This window comes from Molossus molossus, unplaced genomic scaffold (assembly GCF_014108415.1).
Source record: "Molossus molossus isolate mMolMol1 unplaced genomic scaffold, mMolMol1.p scaffold_m16_p_17, whole genome shotgun sequence".
NCBI classification, from domain to species: Eukaryota; Metazoa; Chordata; class Mammalia; order Chiroptera; family Molossidae; genus Molossus; species Molossus molossus.
In genome coordinates this window covers 16250001-16268161 of record NW_023425352.1, presented here as the reverse complement: position 1 = coordinate 16268161, position 18161 = coordinate 16250001, and the positions used below count along the sequence as shown (strand labels likewise).

Here is an 18161-nt window from a genome sequence, read left to right as displayed (position 1 = left end):
AAAAGCATCTCTGAAGGCCAAGGTTAATTCTCTACAATACTTTCCCCTGCTGACTCCAAAACAAACTTCCCCTCTTGGTAGGCATACATAAGGATGTAGGCAAAAAAGAACAGAGGCACCAATAGGCATAAGAATACTGACAAGAGTTGAAGGCCCTTTCATTTGGTGAAACATAAGCAAATGTTTGCTAATGAGTGTTGTAAGTTTCCTTGGAGGTCACTTAAAAATAAAACATTCCCTGGACAAATTTCTTTACTTTCTAGCATAATCACCTCCAAACCAGAAGGCAAAACGTGTGCTAATATTTATACACGTTATAAGTACGTGTTTGATATATTTCTTTAGTTTACTACATGTACACAAATAGTGTCATTGAATGAAACTCCTTTTTTTTGTTGTTGTGACAGGTCCTGCTCAGCCCCCAGTGTAGGTATGTGAAACGATGTGTATGTTCACATATGTTGTTTATTTGCCTTGTGTGTGTGAAGAGTGAAGACTCAGAGTTAACTCTACCTCTGTCCCTATTCTGTCCCCGTTTTGCTTCTCTGTATTTCCAATTTTCCCACTTGTGATATTGCAGGGTTAGAGTCGTGAGCTCTAAACTATTTTGACCTTATCATCTGATGATGTTCCAGTTTTTAAATGTTTTTGTTGCTATTAAACATCCATTATGTATTCCAGTCATTGGAAATCCTTAGCCATATAGTAGGATCCTGCTTCAGGAAAACCTATCATAAGTCAAATAAAAATAAGTTTATTCCTGAAAAATGATAAATAACAAACCTGGTTATGCATTTAAAAAATATATATTTTTAATCCTTACCTGAGGACAGTTTTTGCATTCATAGAGCGAGAGGGAGAGAGGGAGCAAGAGAGAGAGAGAGAGACATCGATGCGAGAGAGACACATCCACTGGCTGCCACCCAGGGCCGGGGACAAACTGCAACTGAAGTACATGCCCTTAGTGGGAACCAAACCGGGTCTCTCTGGACCACAGGCTGATGCTCTAACCGCTGAGCCAAAACAGCCAGGGCTAAAATATTTATTTTTAATCCAAGTTTTCAGGAAAAGTAATTTAGACTGATACATGCATTAAATAACACATATATAAACATATAAATGTCATAAAATCATAGTATTTTTGGAATGCTATAGGGAAATTTCAATCCATTGTCCTCATTTTACAAAATAGGAAACTATGAAACAAAAAAGTTTTACTTACATGTTCCGGATCACACAAGTGGTTAAAAAGGCTGTGCAAAGAAAACCATTGCAGAACATTTTCTGTATCTTTCTCTATTCATATTGAGAGCACACTTTTGCATTTACCTATTAAGAAAAAATAACAGATGTTCAGTGCTTAAATCAAAGAATGTTATTAAAAATAAAATTTTAAATTAAAATCTAGTCTCTCAAGTTCCTCATGTGTGGATACATCACATTTTAATAGTTTAAACAGAAGATTTGCATGCATTTAAAGTTAATCTGCTTATGAGTTTAATTTTGCTGACCTTTAGGTTGTCACTGAAATAGCATAGTACTCTGCTATTATTTTCCAAAATTATTTTAGATGTTACCTATTTTTTGTTTTTCTATGAATAATTTTGTGATTTTTATAACTTGTGAACAGATTGGCCTCTGTCAATGTCATATTTTCTAACACTGATATACTCACTGAAATCCCAGATATGCTTATAAGTATTAGTAGGACTTGACTCCATTGCTCCCAGTCACATAAATGAGTTTTATTTTATTATTCTTTTCACAGTCTTGTGTTAAATACTAAATAACTCTCTTTATATAGTTTCCATTCTGGTGCAATGACTGAAAATTAAATATTAGCACAAAATACTAATCAGTTTAAATGCACACAGCTTTATTTTTGCATGGACCCAATGTTTGAAGTTATCAGGGCTCTTCAAAACTAGTGCCTCTAGCATTTCATTGACTCACACTAAATAGGTCCCACGATCACCCAGTTAATTTTAACTTTGACTCCCACAGCTGTACTGCTTTACTCAGTCCAAAAAAACTCCCAGCTTCCACCCTTTCTGCTTCTTATGAAGCAATAGCAGGGAGGAAAAACCAAACCCATTCCTTTAAGAAAGATACCGCCTCCTCTCTTATAAGCAAGCGCCTCATGCTAATTGTGGAGTCTCTACTAAGTCACACACTTTACTACTCAGCATTGGGAGAAGCAGCTGCTGCTGCTGCTGCTGCTGGCTGGCTGGCTGGCTGGCTGGCTGCTGTCGGCTGCCTTTGCCGCTGCTGCCACCGCGGGTCTGAGGCTGCAGCGGGTTTCTGTGCAGCATTGCAGAATCCACACCTAGAAGACACATACGTCTACTGCCCTGGACACAAGAAAGCCCTGGATTCTCAGAGGGTAAGCAAGACCTTTTATCCATTTTTCCCAGAAACTGTGGGAAAGGGAATGATCTTGGAAAAGATTGTTCCTCAGACCTGCTTAAAATGGGTTGTGTTAATTTGCCTTCCTTTGATGGGGGGGGGGGGGGGGGGGGGGGGGGGGACTAGATTTGTGACTGGCAAATGCCCTGTATAGTGGAGACTATTGTCTGATATGTGCCCTTAACATACTTTTTTGGTTGCTATTCGTAAAAAGGCTAACCTTGATGCATGCAAGGCTTTTCATTTTTTGCTTTTTAAATACAAAAAAAAAAAAAAAAAATTCTAGCCACTCCCAATCTCTCTCAAATACTGCAGATATTTTTTAAATGCCAAATAAAAATGACAGGCTGAGCATTTTTAAAGTATTTTTTTCCCCAAAGCCAGGAAGCCTTCCCCCACGATCCCATAGGAGTATTTAAAAATCATAAAGCATGGTTAGATTTTGAGCAGATGGGAGATGGTGGTAGACTAAAATTTCTATAGCCTTAGTCCAGGGACGAGAAAAAAAACGAGGATAAATGGATCACAGTTTGTGCCAAGACAAGGTTCGTTTTCCACACTTCATATGTGGGAAGAGGAAACTACATTTTAATTAGCACATTTTCATGGAAGGAGGGGATGAAGATGAGGGGATGGCGTTAGTATTTGAGGGGGAAGAGTCTGCAGAGGAGGAAGGAATGAAACGGACTATCGCCAGTGCCTTGGAAGCGAAGGGATCTAGGGTGGGGAATGAAGTTTGTTGTGTGCGTTAGGGTGGGGTTAACCCTAGGGACCATGAATAACCAGAATGGCGCTTGGAGGGGCGTGCTTGGGAGTGGATTCGTGCCGTGGAGGACATGTGTGCCGGAGGGATGTGCAAGTCGTAAGTGGCAGAGAAAGGTGTGCATTGCTGGGAGATCTGTTTCGAGAATAGGTTGGGGTGAGAAATGTGTCTGGGCGGCGGAGGTGGGCGGCCCAGTGTCACCTGTGGATGGCTCCAGCACCCTGTAATTGCACGTTGCAAAGTTTCCCAGGCCTCAGATTCATTTTGAAGGCTGGCAGTGCCTCGAGTTTCCGCCTCCAAGAGATCAGCTCTCATAAAGTAACAAGGCCAGAGGCCGAAGTGGGGGTGAAGACCCTCGATGGGTCGCAGTGTAGCAGAACTGAGAGAACTCCTGCCCTGCCCCTCTGTGGAGGTAAGGGGGAGGAGGCGCCCCCACTGGCAATTGAGCTCAGAAGAAAATCCAGGCCCCTCCAATGGGGGGCGTGCGGAGCTTGAACCTTAGCCGCGACTTAACCCTGAAGACCCAACAATCAGTGTGGACCTCAGAGGCTGACTCCGAAAGAGGCGGCTCAGCCTCCGGAATGGGGGGTGTCTCACTCAGGTTAGGGCCGGCGCCTCTACACCCTGGTAGTGGGGTTTCCATCACCTCCGACCCTCAGGGGATGCCGCCGATCCGCGCTGCATTGCCGGAGGAAGAAGTGCCAGGCGGCCGCCTTGCACCAGAGCCCTCGCGGAGGCCCTGAGGTTTCACAGACTGGGTGCCCGCGCGCTCGTGGAGGGGGCCGCAAGGGGCGGGGCCAAGGCTCTGGAGGGGCGCGAGGGGCCGAGAGGGGCGGGGCCTTGAGGAGGCGGAGCCCGGAACGTCCTGTGATTCCGAGGGGCGGGACTAGGGGCGCTCGGGAGCTGCGAGAGGCGGGCCTATAGGGGGCGGAGCCGGGGACGCTTGGGGGCCTAGGGGCGGGGCCACGGACGCCTGAGAGGCGCTGGGCCAGTCCCGCCAGAGCACGATCCGCCAGCCCGTAACGGTCGCGAGGACGCGGGGCGGGAGGGGAAGGAGTGGGGTTTAAATTATATTTTGAGAGCCAGAGCGAGAGGCTTCAGCGACTCAGGTGTCGCCGCTTCCTGCTACACAGGGCTCGGCGCCTAGGTCCCACCCTCCTCACGCCCCCTCCCCTCTCCGCCCTCCCTCTGGAGCCGTGCGGCGCTTAAGAATCGGCGGCGGCGGCGGATCGGGCGGCCGCTGCAACCCCGGCGGCCGCGGAGAAAGAGGGAGGGAAGCACAAAGCCGGCTGCGCGCGTCGAGGTAATCTTGAGGGCAGAGAAGGCGCTGTGGTTCGGCCCCTCCTCCTGGCGGGGACGGCGGTCGCTCGCGCTGACTGGGGTGCGGGGACCCCTCCAGGGGGTCGCGCGGGGGTAGAGAGCGCGGTGGCTCACGGGGCCGAGGGGACTTCCTATTGGTTGCCCCTGCGGCCTCAGGTGACCCCCTCTCCTCTCGAGGGGCCGGGATTGGAACTTCGGGCTGGTCCAAGGGGAATGGATCTGAGCGGAGGGTCTCGGGACGCCTGAGCGTGGGGTGGGCCCGGCTTTCTCCAGCGCCCCCTGGTTTCCCCCGGGAGGGTGGGGAGTTCTAACAATCCAGAGCTCGCTGAAGCTTCGGTGACCTGGGCACCTCAGACTGTGAAGGTGCGCTCCAGGAGGGTGGGAAGTTCCCGCGCTTGGTGGAGGTAACACCGGGGGAGTGTTGGTTTGGTTTGCTTTTCTTGTTTAAAAAACTTTTTGTTGCAAGTTGAAAGTGGTCAACCACCTTTCTCTTGTAATCCGCGTCGCCATCCCCCCAACACGCGCGCGCGTGCGCGCATACACACACACACACATACACACACACCACCCCTAGAAACACACATGTTCGTTAGGTTGAGCTTCCTACCCGGGATGACAACCCGGGTTGGCAGCAGGTCCGGTTTGCTGGTGTTTGGGACACGTCCAGCTTCTTTGGAGGTATGCTATTATAGCTGAGGCAAGACCACAGAGACAGGTAGAAAGAATAAGCTAGGCCTCTATTAAAATGCCAAGAATGGCCTCAGGTGAACTTTTTTGTTGCAGAGATTTAATTGCAAGTAGGTGCCCGTTTAAAATGGGAGCGTAAGGAAAACCACTAATTTCTTTGGCACATGTGCGGTTGCAGTTGACCTGCTGGAGTGGTATGGAGAGAAATGGAATTCAACTCAACCAGGAGACTTTTACAGTGCGATTATATGCAAGTTTGGTGAAGCAGTTGATACGGTTCTGGGGATTGGAACCAGCTACATGAACATGTGTGCACGATTACGTTAAATTACACATTTTAGATTTAGCAGTATGAAATGATTACTTTTTTTGGAGTCCAGTGCTTCTTAATTTTAGCTTTAGAAGACTTCCAAAGAGGGTGTTGTTAAAGAGAATAAAATAAAAGTACATCATTTGTCGTTTGAAAATTAAGATACTTAACTATTAACATTTTGTGTGTAATTAGGTATGAGACCAACTCATTTATAGGATCGAGTTACTTTTGGAGTGTGTTTGTGTGTGTGTGTGTGTGTGTGTGTATAAACATATATAGTTTTTATATTTAAGTCTCGATTGCATTATAATTGCCCTGTAACTCATTTTCCTATTCTTAAATTAAGCACATTAACTTTGCAGAGGGAGGACCTGAAATAAATGGCCAGTTTAGCTACATTTAACTTTTTATCTAAAGAATCCAGTCTGTGCTAACTCTTAATATTGACCTCAAGTGCTGGCATGTTGATAGTTGTCTTTGAAGAAGAAAAGAAGTGATGTGTCTATTTTGAATGTTAAACATAATTTATTACTCCTTGAGATGGTTGTTTATGAGGCATTCAATATTTTGTTACACGTGTGATATCAGGAAAAGTTTGGTAAACATTTGATATATAACATAGGTGATCATCTACCTGGGAAATATTTTGCATTGTAGAAGGATTATATTTTCAGAATATAAATTTGATGTTCTGAAAAAGAACAAGAAAATTGTTCACTTTGTTATTTCTAACCCCTCCCCCCTTTTTTCAATAATGTTATACTGGAATGAATGTGAGTTCTGCTCAATGATGTTTAAAGTATGGATTTGGTCTTTGTAAAACCAGAATGTCTTTTGAGACTAAGGACCTAGCGCCAGCCCACCTCTTACACACAGTCCTAAAACCTAGATATAGGGTGGGGCTCGACATCTGAGGTTGTAAAGCTTCCTGTAGCAGGTCTATCATGTGTTTTTGTCATAGCTAAGCCTTACAGGTTGTTAGCTGTTTAATGTCACCTATCTCAAAACAGTTTGTTAGCAGTACTGGGAAAAACTTATGCATGTCATCGGAGTATAAGAAGCATTTCTGTTAAGGGAAGAAATCACATAAAAGCATAGAAACCCAACTCTGAACAAACTGAGTTTGTAGAATGTGGAACAATAGTCTAAGAACCTTAGCTTAACCCACCTGTTATATGTAAAGTGCTTAGAATATAATCTGGTGCTGAGTAAGTGCTTTATGTATTTATTTATCATCAATATATAAAATGATACTTTTTTGAAGGTAGTTATATCATGCTACCCACCAAGTGAAGACTAGGCAAATATTTCTAACAGTCAATATTTATTTGTTCTACCTCTGTGCCAGGCACAGTTTTATATGATTTAATTTACTTAATCCTCACGACAACCTAGTGACTAAACAGAGACACAGAGGTGAAGTATTTTAACCAAGGTGTACAGCTACTAGGTGACACAGGCTAGTTCTGAACCTAGGGTCTGGCTCAGGAGTTAGCCTGTATAATTAGTTGGCCCTTAAACTTCATTACACTCCTGGTAACAGTTGCAAATCAATGATACTTCACAGTATCCCCAAGACTAAAGGTATGTATGTGGCTCGTTTAGCCACACTGTCCAGTATTAATACCACCAACAGGTTGTGTTTAAATCTGAAGGGCGGTTGTTAATCTTCATTAAGTAGAATCACCTTTTGACTTTGGAAAAGGATTCTCACACATATATTTACCTAGGATGCTAGAGTATGTTACTTCTTTTTAATTACTACTGACATTAAAGCCTAAAACAAACAAACAAAAAACAACCGCTTGCCAGGTTTATAGAGCTCCAACTGGCCCAGGGGGCACCTATGGGAGATTCAGATTCTGCACTAAATCATTGGGCCTGATCTTCTGATTATCAGCACCATATCCACCTGAGACGGATTTTTAACTTACATTTGTTCTAAATGCCACCTGAGTTGCATCCTAAAATTAGCTGTTAGTGCAACTGTGGCTTCACTCACATTCCTCAAGGAACTGTATGTTGCTGCTTCACCAGTGTGGTTGATACACAGATAAAATTAATTATAACCTAAATTGGGAGCCATTTCAAGTAATGTATAGGATTATTATTGTAGAGAGCTGATAAGTCATTTGTTGACAGTTTAATAAGTTATAATATAAAGGGAAAATGTTTAAAAACAAGTATACATTGAATTTAAAAAACTAAGGCTGTATTAAAGACAAGTTACTAGCTAATCTGTTTCTCACATTAAATAAACATTAATTTTTTTGGCTACAGTTAATATTCAGTGCTATTTCTGATTTCTTTGGAAATATTAAATTTATAGAGTTTGAGTAGAAAAAAATTTTAATATCTAATCCAGAGTACTAGTCTTCCTTTTAAACATAGACACCCTATTTTAAATTAATTTAGCAGTCATAGGCTGTGTCATGTCATCAAGATTAAAAATGAGTGCATGACCTAAGACTTTATTTCATGTCTTCTCTGTTAATGCTTTATCATTTAATCTTGGAGTCCATGCCAGAGTATTTATAGATGAGATTGTTATGAGATCTTTCGGGTTCTGCCAGAGACTAAATTCTCTTGGCCAAAAGTCAAGGCAGTCTCAAATTTTTACTTCTACATTGACAATGGCTTGAAAGAAAAAAAAAAGTCTGTTATCCCTTATGTATAATAATTAGATGAATTTAATTCTTTCTTCCAGCAGTAGCTATATATGGACATACATGTGTGTAACCATGCTACTTGGGGGATATTCTTCTTTCAGGTAAAGTTAAAAATTATTCCCCTGGCATTCACACAATATTTGAATATCAACAGTATGCACAGAACAAGAACAACAACTGAAAATTAACCAAAAGTGTTGAAGAATAAAGGTTCATGGGAATTTTCTTTGTTCATGTATCTGGACAAGTTTCAAAATAACATTCAAACTTATTTACACAGTTGAAAACATATTTGAATGTTCAGAAAGTACTGTATAACTTATCCTAATGCCTTAAATGATAGCATAGATGAGAATTAGTCTCTTGCTTCCTTAAACTATTTTTTGGGGGTATATTTGAAAAGCTGCATTAATTATCTTTTTGGTTTCTAGGACATTACTTATTACACTGAAGGAACAATTTAATGAAGAGTATCTTAGAGACATTAACGAATAAATGTGACTGTCAGTGCTATTATCTAGCATAACCCAACAAGTAGTAGCCTGATCACCAAAGGTATAAAGTAGATGGAACCCATTTTTGATGTTGAAAGGCTTACTGTTCTAGTAAATTTCCTTCTTTTGGAGATATTTTATTTTATTTTATTATTACTTTTTCGTTCAGGTAGAGTGGGAGGGAGAGAGAGAGAGAGAGAAACATCGACGTGAAAGGGACACATCGAGTGGTTGCCATCCGCACGACCCAACCAGGGCCGGGGACAAACTGCAACTGAGGTATGTGCCCTTAGCAGGAACCAAACCCGGGTCTCTCTGGACTGCAGGCCGACGCTCTAACCGCTGAGCCAAACCGGCCAGGGCTCTTTTGGAGATATTTTAGACTAGTTTTTAATTATGCGAAAGCTGTACTGTTATTGTAAAAGATGTATAGGCTTTGACGTATAGTTATATATATATATTTTTGTGTGTGTGGTACATACCCCTAGCAGGAACCGAACCCAGGACTCTCTGGTCCACAGGGCGATGCTCAGCTGCTGAGCCAAACCGGCCAGGGCTATAGTTATATTTTTATAACGAGTTTATATCTAAATAGAGCTTTTACCTGATGTCACTCTGATCTGCATCACCACCATATACTTTACATTTACTCTTTTTTTAAAGTTGGTTTTAGTTAGAGCTTAATTGTGAAAATATTGATTCCCTGATGTAAGATGAACTTTGAAACCTCTTTGTTTAAAATTGCCTGAAACTGGGCCTGAGGATATTGGTATATATATATATATATAGGTAATACATTAACTAGCATTTAAGATCGCTACCTCTTCAAACAATGCTACCCTTTTGAACCTCAGGTTATGAAACTCACTTTTTCTGCAGTAGGTATACACAATTTCCACAGGATAAAAATTTCCCACAACCAGCCAGGGAGTAAAAACACTTTTTAGAAACTTAAGGGCATAACAACATAAACATAGTGTTACTAAAAATCCATGTTTTAAGAAGTATACTATAGCCCTGGCTGGTTTGGCTCAGCGGTTAAAGCATCGGCTTTAAGTTACCGCGAAGGGCATGTACCTTGGCTGCAGTTTGTCCCTGGCCCTGGTGGCGGCCACTCGATGTTTCCCTTTCACGTTGATATTTCTCTCTCTCCCTGTCTCCCTCCCACTCTATCTGAATAAAAGATGGAAATATGTCTTCAGGTGAGGATAAAATAAATAAATAAATAAATAAATAAATAAATAAATAAATAAATTTTATTTTATTTTTTGTTCCTCACCCGAGGATACTTTTCTATTTATTATAAGATGAGTGGGGTGGGGGTGGGGGGGCAGAGAGGGGAAGCGAGAGAGAAAGAGAAAAGAAACATCAATGTGATAGAGCCACATCAACTGATTGCCTCCCACACCACCCAACCAGGGCTGAGGACAAACCGCAACCGAGGACAAACCGCAACCGAGGTATGTGCCCTTGACTGAAATTGAACCCAAGATTTATTGGTCCGTGGGCTGACACTAACTGCTGAGCCAAACTGGCCAGGGCAAACAATAAAAATTTTAATACTACAATGTGCACTAAAGCTAGTCATCATTCAGGCAAGCAATGGATTAAGCAAAATGAAAAACTAACTCTAAGTAACATACATGAAATTATTATTTTGGCTAACTCTCATATCCCTTTAAATTTATTCCTATAATTTTTTACTTCCCCATTTCCTACCTGGGAAGTACTTACCTCCTTAGAGGAAGAGGGGGAAGGACAGTGCAGGTGTGAGCTCAGAGCCTGCTTTATTCAGCTCCTATGACTGTTTTTAGTTGCCTACTTAGGGGAGCTGGAATTCCAACGATGTAGAACGCAATCAGGCTGGAGAAAATGCTGAGTTTTTCAATATCTTGGGGACTTGATGTATGCCTTTAATTTGTCATCATCAGCAGTGTTTCTATGTTCTTCCACAATGGCTCAACTCATCCTTTGCAAGGACAGCATTTCCTTTTTCCTTTTCCATACAATATTCTCATCCTGTCATCTTTTGATCATCTGGAATGACTAAATGCCATAGCAAAAAGATGGGTTTACTCAATATCCTCGTGGAGAAGGTAATTAGGCTTATTTGATATGTCTAAAGAAGTGTATTTGGGGATCACGACATCCCCAGGGACTCTTAAGAGCACTCTACTTTTAGTCTTTCAGAAATTAAATCGAGCAACTGTTAACTGTATTGTCACTTCTAATCTCACTTGTCTTATTACTACATAAGAAAGAGATTCTGTAAGGTCAGCCTTTTAATATCTAAGGAAGTGGTTGGGGAAGGGTGATGGTCAGAGCTCAAGTGGGGTTGTGAATGGGTTTAAGTGCATAGGATGAGAGGTGGAAAGGGGAAGGAGATTTGGCAGTGAAGTTGATATGTTATTGGTCTTACTCCTTATCTCTACTCCCAACTTTTTGTTTTTGTTTTTGTTTTGTTTTGTTTTTAACTTTAAAACAGTTTTCCTCTTACTTTCCTGCTATGACTTTTATTGCCAGGACTGAGTTTTATCTCTCCTAGAGAAAGGTGGAATTTTTATGGTGAGTCCCTATCATATTGCTGAAAAGTTTGGCTTTCAACCAGAAGTTACACTAAAAGGAATTTTCTTCCATCTCACTTTACAACTGTCAGTTTTTTAAATTTCAAAAAAAAAAAAAAAAAAGATCTCAAACAGAAGTGTGAGAAACCTTACTCATCATGTAATAGTTGGGGTCTATTATGTATTAAAGTAAAATACATATCCTTAATCAGAAGTCCATATTGCTGTACCCACTTTTTTGCAAAACTATATATATGGTAATTTTATATACGGATGTTCGACTCTTTTTAAGTGGATATCAAAAATTATTTGCAATAAAAAATGTTAAAAGTAATACATCTTTTATTGGTCTTAGTGAATGTTGATAATGACAGAAATCATAGTTCTCTAAACACTTTGTTAGTGTTAAATACCCTAATAAAATATTTGATGAGTAGACAAGGGTCTGGTTACTGACCACTTAAAGACAGTCACCTCTATAGTAGAATGTAATAGGGACGGAACATTTTATGCCTGAATAAGAACAGTGTATCTGCTTGACATAGTGAAGTTTCTGAGGAGCTGATCACTTGATAATCACTTAAGTTAGGTGATTTTGTGTTGTGTTTGATGTTTTATAATCTGAACTTTCCTGGGCTCTTTAAAAGTGTCTGGTTGTACCATCAGCTTTTGATGAATGTATTTCTGGAGGGATTGTGACTATCAGTTAAGTACTTTGAAGATAGAATCCCTGCTTTGTATCACACCTGAATGTCAAAGAACATATTTCTTTTAGCTTGTTTAATTTGGGCTCCAAGGGAAGAGTGCCATCTACTGAATGGCCAGCATCAAATTGAGCAGCCTCAAGTTTTTCTTAAGGAACTCTTATCTGGCTTTGAGAAACCAGGCTCAGCTTCATTGAAGGATTTGGCAGAATCGTAGTACCAAGTGAAATTGTTGCTTGCTTAATTTTAATTATGCTTCCCAGCAAGAGGCCCCAACACATGATGAAGAATTAATTCACCGCTTGTTGAAGTGCATGGGAAAGGAGAAACTAAGTTGTTGAGACTTTATATTTAAAAATAGCATAGCGATGGTGAAATCATTATTAAATTAAAAGTGGTAAAGAAAATTATTTCAGTGAGGCATGTGTCATTAATGGCTCTGGTTATTGATCGCTTTTGCAGACAGGAATGATGATGATTAAAATTTATTTGGGCTTAAAATCATCAAACAGATCATCTGCTTAACTAGAGGAAAGAAAGGGTTTTAAGAGACTTGATTTTTTTTTTTTCTCTTGCCTTTTTACTTTGTCTCAGTTTCTAAGTCAGTGATTCCTACTTGAGTCAATTCATTTTTTTCAGAGTGGATTTTTGTTGTTGGTTTGGTTTTCTTAAGTGGCCTCTTGTTTTTCTTTCTTTCTTTCTTTCTTTCTTTCTTTCTTTTTTTGGTCAAGTTTTTCCAAATTTCCAGAAAATGCTTATGGTGGTAGCTATGGGTAGAACTGGAGGTAATAGAACCAGTATAGGTCAGTGGAGGTTTAGGACACCTGCAGGTTTAGGCCTATCAGAGCCAGATAAGAAGGAACTTTGACAACTTGAAAGAAAGCTTTGAAATTGTTTTGATAAGAAGAATATCTTTGTTGTTATGTATCTATTATATTTAATTAATTAGTAACCATTTTTTTTCATCCCTTAGAACCTGCCTAGGATCATTTTAAACACTTAACATAAATTATCTGAAGATAAGTAACTTGCCCAAGATCATACAGTTAATAAGTGGGAGAGCCAAGATTTGAGCCCAGGGCCAGTTTCCTTTAAACACTATGCTTTACTGCTAATTCATTTAAGTGCATTCTTGTCTGCGATTGCACCAAGAATGATATTTCTGCCTCTGCTGGAAAACACTGTTGGTTTTTTGTTTGTTTGTTTTGCTGTGTTTAAGAGGATAATTAAATGGGTAAATAGGATTGAAATTTTACCAGAATTAGGAATTATATTATGAGATGGACCTTCAAATATTTGCTAATTGGTTTTGTCTGTAATGTTCATTGCTTTGTTCCTTTTCCTATATTATTTATTAATTTAAACCACAAGGAAAGTTTATTATTGAAACATTGGAGTTGTTTTACATTACTAAAAATATGCTACTTCATAGGAGGAGGGGTTGAGTTACTAAAGGGTTTTATGCTGGGTTTGGGGTGGGGTGGGGTTTTCTATATTTTGTCTTTCTATATTTTTATATTTCTATGTCTTTCTATATTTTGCTTGCTCCTAAATATTTTTAGGTAGCAGTACTTTTTGGTATAGCAGTAAATTCCCACGCCCACAGAACAGTAAAATTCAACCATATGCCAGTTTGAGGTCCTGGAGGAACCTCAACTTTTTGTGCACACCAAGTATGCTCTGTAGACCAAATGTATACTGTACCTCACATATAAGTACTAATACTTTTGAGAGCATGTACCCTCTCAATTCAGAGATATGTAATACCTGACTACTATTTGAGTATGGCTTTAGTTTTTAAAAACATTTTAATCTTAAAAGGCATCCTTATTACTTTGAAAGGTTGGGAATTATTGGTTTGGTACAGCCAAAATCTTCTAAACTTACAGTTCAGGGACGGTTGTGCTGTGTACTTTAAAACCCAATCACTTTTTTAGGACTTCTCACTCTTCCCCTTCATATCTAAGATAATTAATGCTTTACCTTCCAGAAAACCCCCATAGGAATATCAAATTTTGTATATAACTCCTTGGGATTCTGACTTGACTTTCCAGTCAAACATAGAAAAGGTCAGCAACAACTAAGATAACAGTACAAAAGATGTTACTTGACAGTGTGTGATGTATGCTAAATGACAGGTACAGATAACAAATGTCACAGGTCATCTGGTCAAGAAAAGAGTACCATAGATGGAGTGGTCAGAAAAAGATCCCCAGGAAAAGGGAATAAGGGTGGCCCTTGAAAGACAGGGTAGGATTTCACTACGTGTAGGCTATGGAAAGGGTTTTGGCGAGAAATTACTGTCCATGAAAATAATAATGATTTTCCTGTAGCATGACAGGAGATAGTTGATAACAGTGGTTCACAATCTCTATCCACTGTCAGGGACTTGAAGGCTAGAACATACATACTCCTATCACTAACAGTACCAAGGATATACTTCTCTAGGAGGTATATGAGAATATTACAGGGGTTGGCAGCTGGCAGAGAGGGTGATGGTGGTGGTGAAGAACATGTAGATTTTAACAACGCTCCCTCTGAACCCCACATAAAAAGGACGAGTTCATAAAACATCCTTATACTACTATTTTGAAGATAGTAATGCTTAGGAAGAAAGTTGGTATTTAAAAAAGTACTTTAGAAATCCTTATTGTTCCCACCACCGGACAAGGAAAGTCTCCTTTTTGGAAGAGGTTTACATTTATTAAAAATCTAAATTTGTCTATCATTTACTTTGTTTGCTGAATGTTAGAGTATAGTTCTGTAGTTCTGTTGATGCTTCTGTTATAACTTAAATCTAATGTGTAGATAGATAGAGTTGTTGATATTGAGATACAATCATTTCTACTTAATTTTTATAAATAACATTGTCTTAGACTTGCTAATGTTTATCACTTACTATTTAAAAATTCTTAGTGTATCTATTCAAGATATTTTGGAGCAAATCACTTTACTTTTTTTTCTTAACTTTAGTTTTCTTATATGTGAATATGTGAGGGGGTAGGATAGATCATCCTAAGATTAATTTCCATAGTTTGAAGATGCTGTGATTGTACTTCTAAGGGCGGTGAATTCAACAATTAGTGGTTTTAGTTGGAAGGTCGCCAAGAAATCTGTGATTGTACTGTGTGAAAGTACTGAGAGAGGGCCTAGTAGAAGGCCAAGGCCATGAAAGTCCTTGACTGTGTGTGGCTATTGAGAAAAGGACATGATCACTCCAGGAACTTGTCAACTTCCAGGGTTTATTTCAGTTCTTCAGAAGCTAAGGATCCTTGGCAGTGGACAATGGACAATGGACAGATCCTTTTCAAAAACAATGAAAAATGAGCAAGGATAGCAGTTTTTTAAAAAGCGAACTGTAGAAACATGGTGACATATTTTTCTAGAAACGGTGCTTTCCATTCTCATCCCAACTTTATGTTTAGTATACTAGTTCCTCATAAATATTTCTCTGACCTCTGTTTAGATCTTTTCTTTTCTGAGCAGCTTTATGTTTTCTTTCATTTGTTCACTTATTCATACAACAAATATTTACTGAGCACGTATGTGCTAGGCCCAGTTCTAAGTGCTGAAAATTCAGCAGTAAATAAAACAGACAAACCCTCTTGCCCTAATGGAGTTCACATTCTTGAAGGTAAATAGAAACAAGTAGATTGTGTGTTGTGTGGGTATAAATGTTGTGGAGAAATATAGAACAGGGAAGGAAGATAAAGGGAGTATTTGGGGGTAATGGCAAATTTAAATCAAGTGACAAGGTGAAGTCCTCACTGAGAAGGTGACATGTGAGCAAAGACTTGAGAATGTATGTGCTATCAAGGAGAAGATCATGGCTACAGGGAACAAGCCCAAAGTCCCTGAGGCCCAAGTGTATGTGGCATGGATGAAATAGAATGAGGGATGGGTAGCCACTGAATGACTGAACAGAAGTGGGATATGATCTGCCATAGGTTTTAAAACAATTCTTTTGGCTGTGTTTTAATACTAGAGCATACTGATGCTTTAATCATGGTGAGAGATAATGTATCTGGTCGAGATGGTGAGATAGATGAATTCTAGGTATATTTAATTTTAAAGGCAACAGGATTTACTAACTGGAATGTGGGGGTATATGTGCGAGAAAGAAGTCAAACTTGACACTAAGGTTTGGAGTCTAGGCAGAAGTTGCAGAAGGAACAAGTTTGGGGTGTGAGAGAGAATAGGCGGTCAGTTTGAAAAATGTTAAGTTTGAAATATCTACTGGACATCTATTTGGAGATTTTGAGAAGGAAATTGCTATGAGTGGAGATCAGTGCATAGTTATTGGCTGGCTGTATAAACTTGGGAGTTGTCCCTTTCCTTTTTATTAAAAAATTTTTTTCTTTCTTTTTTTTTTTTTTGTGGTACTTGCCCCTAGCAGGAACCGAACCCAGGACTCTGGCTTGCAGGCCGGTGCTCAACCACTGAGCCAAACTGGCCAGGGCAAAAATTTTTTTCTTTATTGATTTTTAGAGAGAGAGGAAGTGAGAGAGAGAGGTAGAATCATCGATGAGAGAGAACATCGATTGGCTGCCTCCTGCATGCCCCCCTACAACCTGGGCATGTGCCCTGACTGGGAATCAAACCGGCGACCTCTTGGTGCATGGGTCAGTGCTCAGCCACTGAGCCACACCGGCTGGGCTCCTTTTTCATTTTTAAATATTTGCATATTTAATCCCTTTGGTGACTAGAATAAACTTTGCTGTAATAAGTGTTTGCTATATTGCTTTACATCTTTATGCTTTGAAGACATTTAGTCTATCTTGCAAAGCCTTGAATTTATTTTAACTTCTAAGCACACTTATTCCCAAAGGAAATCTTCTTCTCTACAGATAGAGCAATTTGCTTTCAATCAAAATGTGAAAATAAAAATAGTGTTGTCACTGCCTGGCCGATGTGGCTCAGTGGTTGAGCGTGGACCCATGCACCAAGAGGTTGCTGGTTCAATTTCCGGTCAGGGCACATGCCCAGATCTGATTGTGGGCCAGATCCCCAGTGGGAGGCTTGCAGGAGGCAGCCAGTTGATGTCCTCTCTCGTCGATGTTTCTAGCTCTCTCTTCCTCTCCCTTCCTCTCTCTCTAAAATCAATAAAGAAAAAAAATTTTTTTTTAATAGTGTTGTCACTGCTTTTTAAAAACATGTGTATGGCCCTGGCTGGTTTGGCTCAGCAGTTAGAGCATCGTCCCGCTGACCGAAGGGTTGCGGATTTGATTCCCAAACAAGGGCACATACCTGGGTTGCAGGTTCGATCCCCAGTCCTGGTTGGGGTTGTAAGGGAGGCAACCAATTGATGTGTTTCTCTCACATCAGTGTTTCTCTCCCTCTTTCCCTTCCACTCTATCTGAAAATCAATAGAAAAAATATCTTCAGGTGAGAATTAACAAAAAAATAAAAACATGTATGAGTGTAAAATGGAACAGGTTGGCTGTTCTTCAAAGAGTTAATGTGGTTTAATGGTTAAAAATAATAAGTCATCATTATGAATCAGTAATCTAGGTATATTACTCAAGTGAAAACATGTTCACACAAACATGTACACCAATGTTGATAGCATGATTCATAATAGCCAAAAGTGGAAATAGCCTAAATGTCTGTCAACTGATTAATGGATAAATAAATGTAGTATAGCCATGCAATGGAATATTATTAAATCATAAAAAGGAGTGAAGTACAGATATATTTTACAACATGGATGAACCTTGAAAGTATTATGCTAAGCCAGATGCAAAAGGCCAATATTGTATAGTTCCATTTATGTGAAATATACAGAATAGGCATATCCAAAGAGACTGAAAGCAGATTAGTGGTTGCCAAAGGCTGGGGGCTGGGGCCTGGGGATCTAGGGAATGACTGCTTAATAGGTCCTGGGTTTTCCTTTGGAGTGATGAAAAAGTTCTAGAACTTGTACAATTTAAAAGGGTGCATCTTATCTCAATTTTTCAAAAAGATACCAGGAAAAAAGTGTGTGTGTGCATTCATGTACATGAGAAAAACTAAAACAACTTAAGTGGACCTTATTTCTGAAATAGAACTGCTTTTGCATAGAAAGTTGAGGAAGCAAAAATTGTTGTGCTAAACCTAGTTTAGCTTGCTTTACCTAAAGAGGCAGAGTTAAGATACTTTGATCATTCAGGTAGCAGTCAGGAAGAAGTTTGTCATCTTATCCTTGGCAGGTCAAGGGTGAGTCTAAATTTTTTTTAAATACCCAATTTTATGGAGATAAGCT

General features: G+C 40.0%; 1 protein-coding gene across 3 annotated transcripts in view; it reads left to right on the top strand.

Moving 5' to 3' along the window:
* The first annotated feature begins 2224 nt into the window (after positions 1–2224).
* The window catches only part of ADD3 (adducin 3), a 126331-nt gene continuing 110394 nt past the window's right edge, over positions 2225–18161 (top strand). The window contains exon 1 of one of the 3 annotated variants that reach the window (XM_036264569.1): positions 2225–2383. The gene's annotated coding sequence lies outside the window, so the exon portion shown is untranslated. Of the gene's footprint in view, positions 2384–4170; positions 4473–4584; positions 5168–18161 lie in introns of those variants that run through there. The other 2 variants (XM_036264568.1, XM_036264572.1) reach the window with 2 other exon arrangements.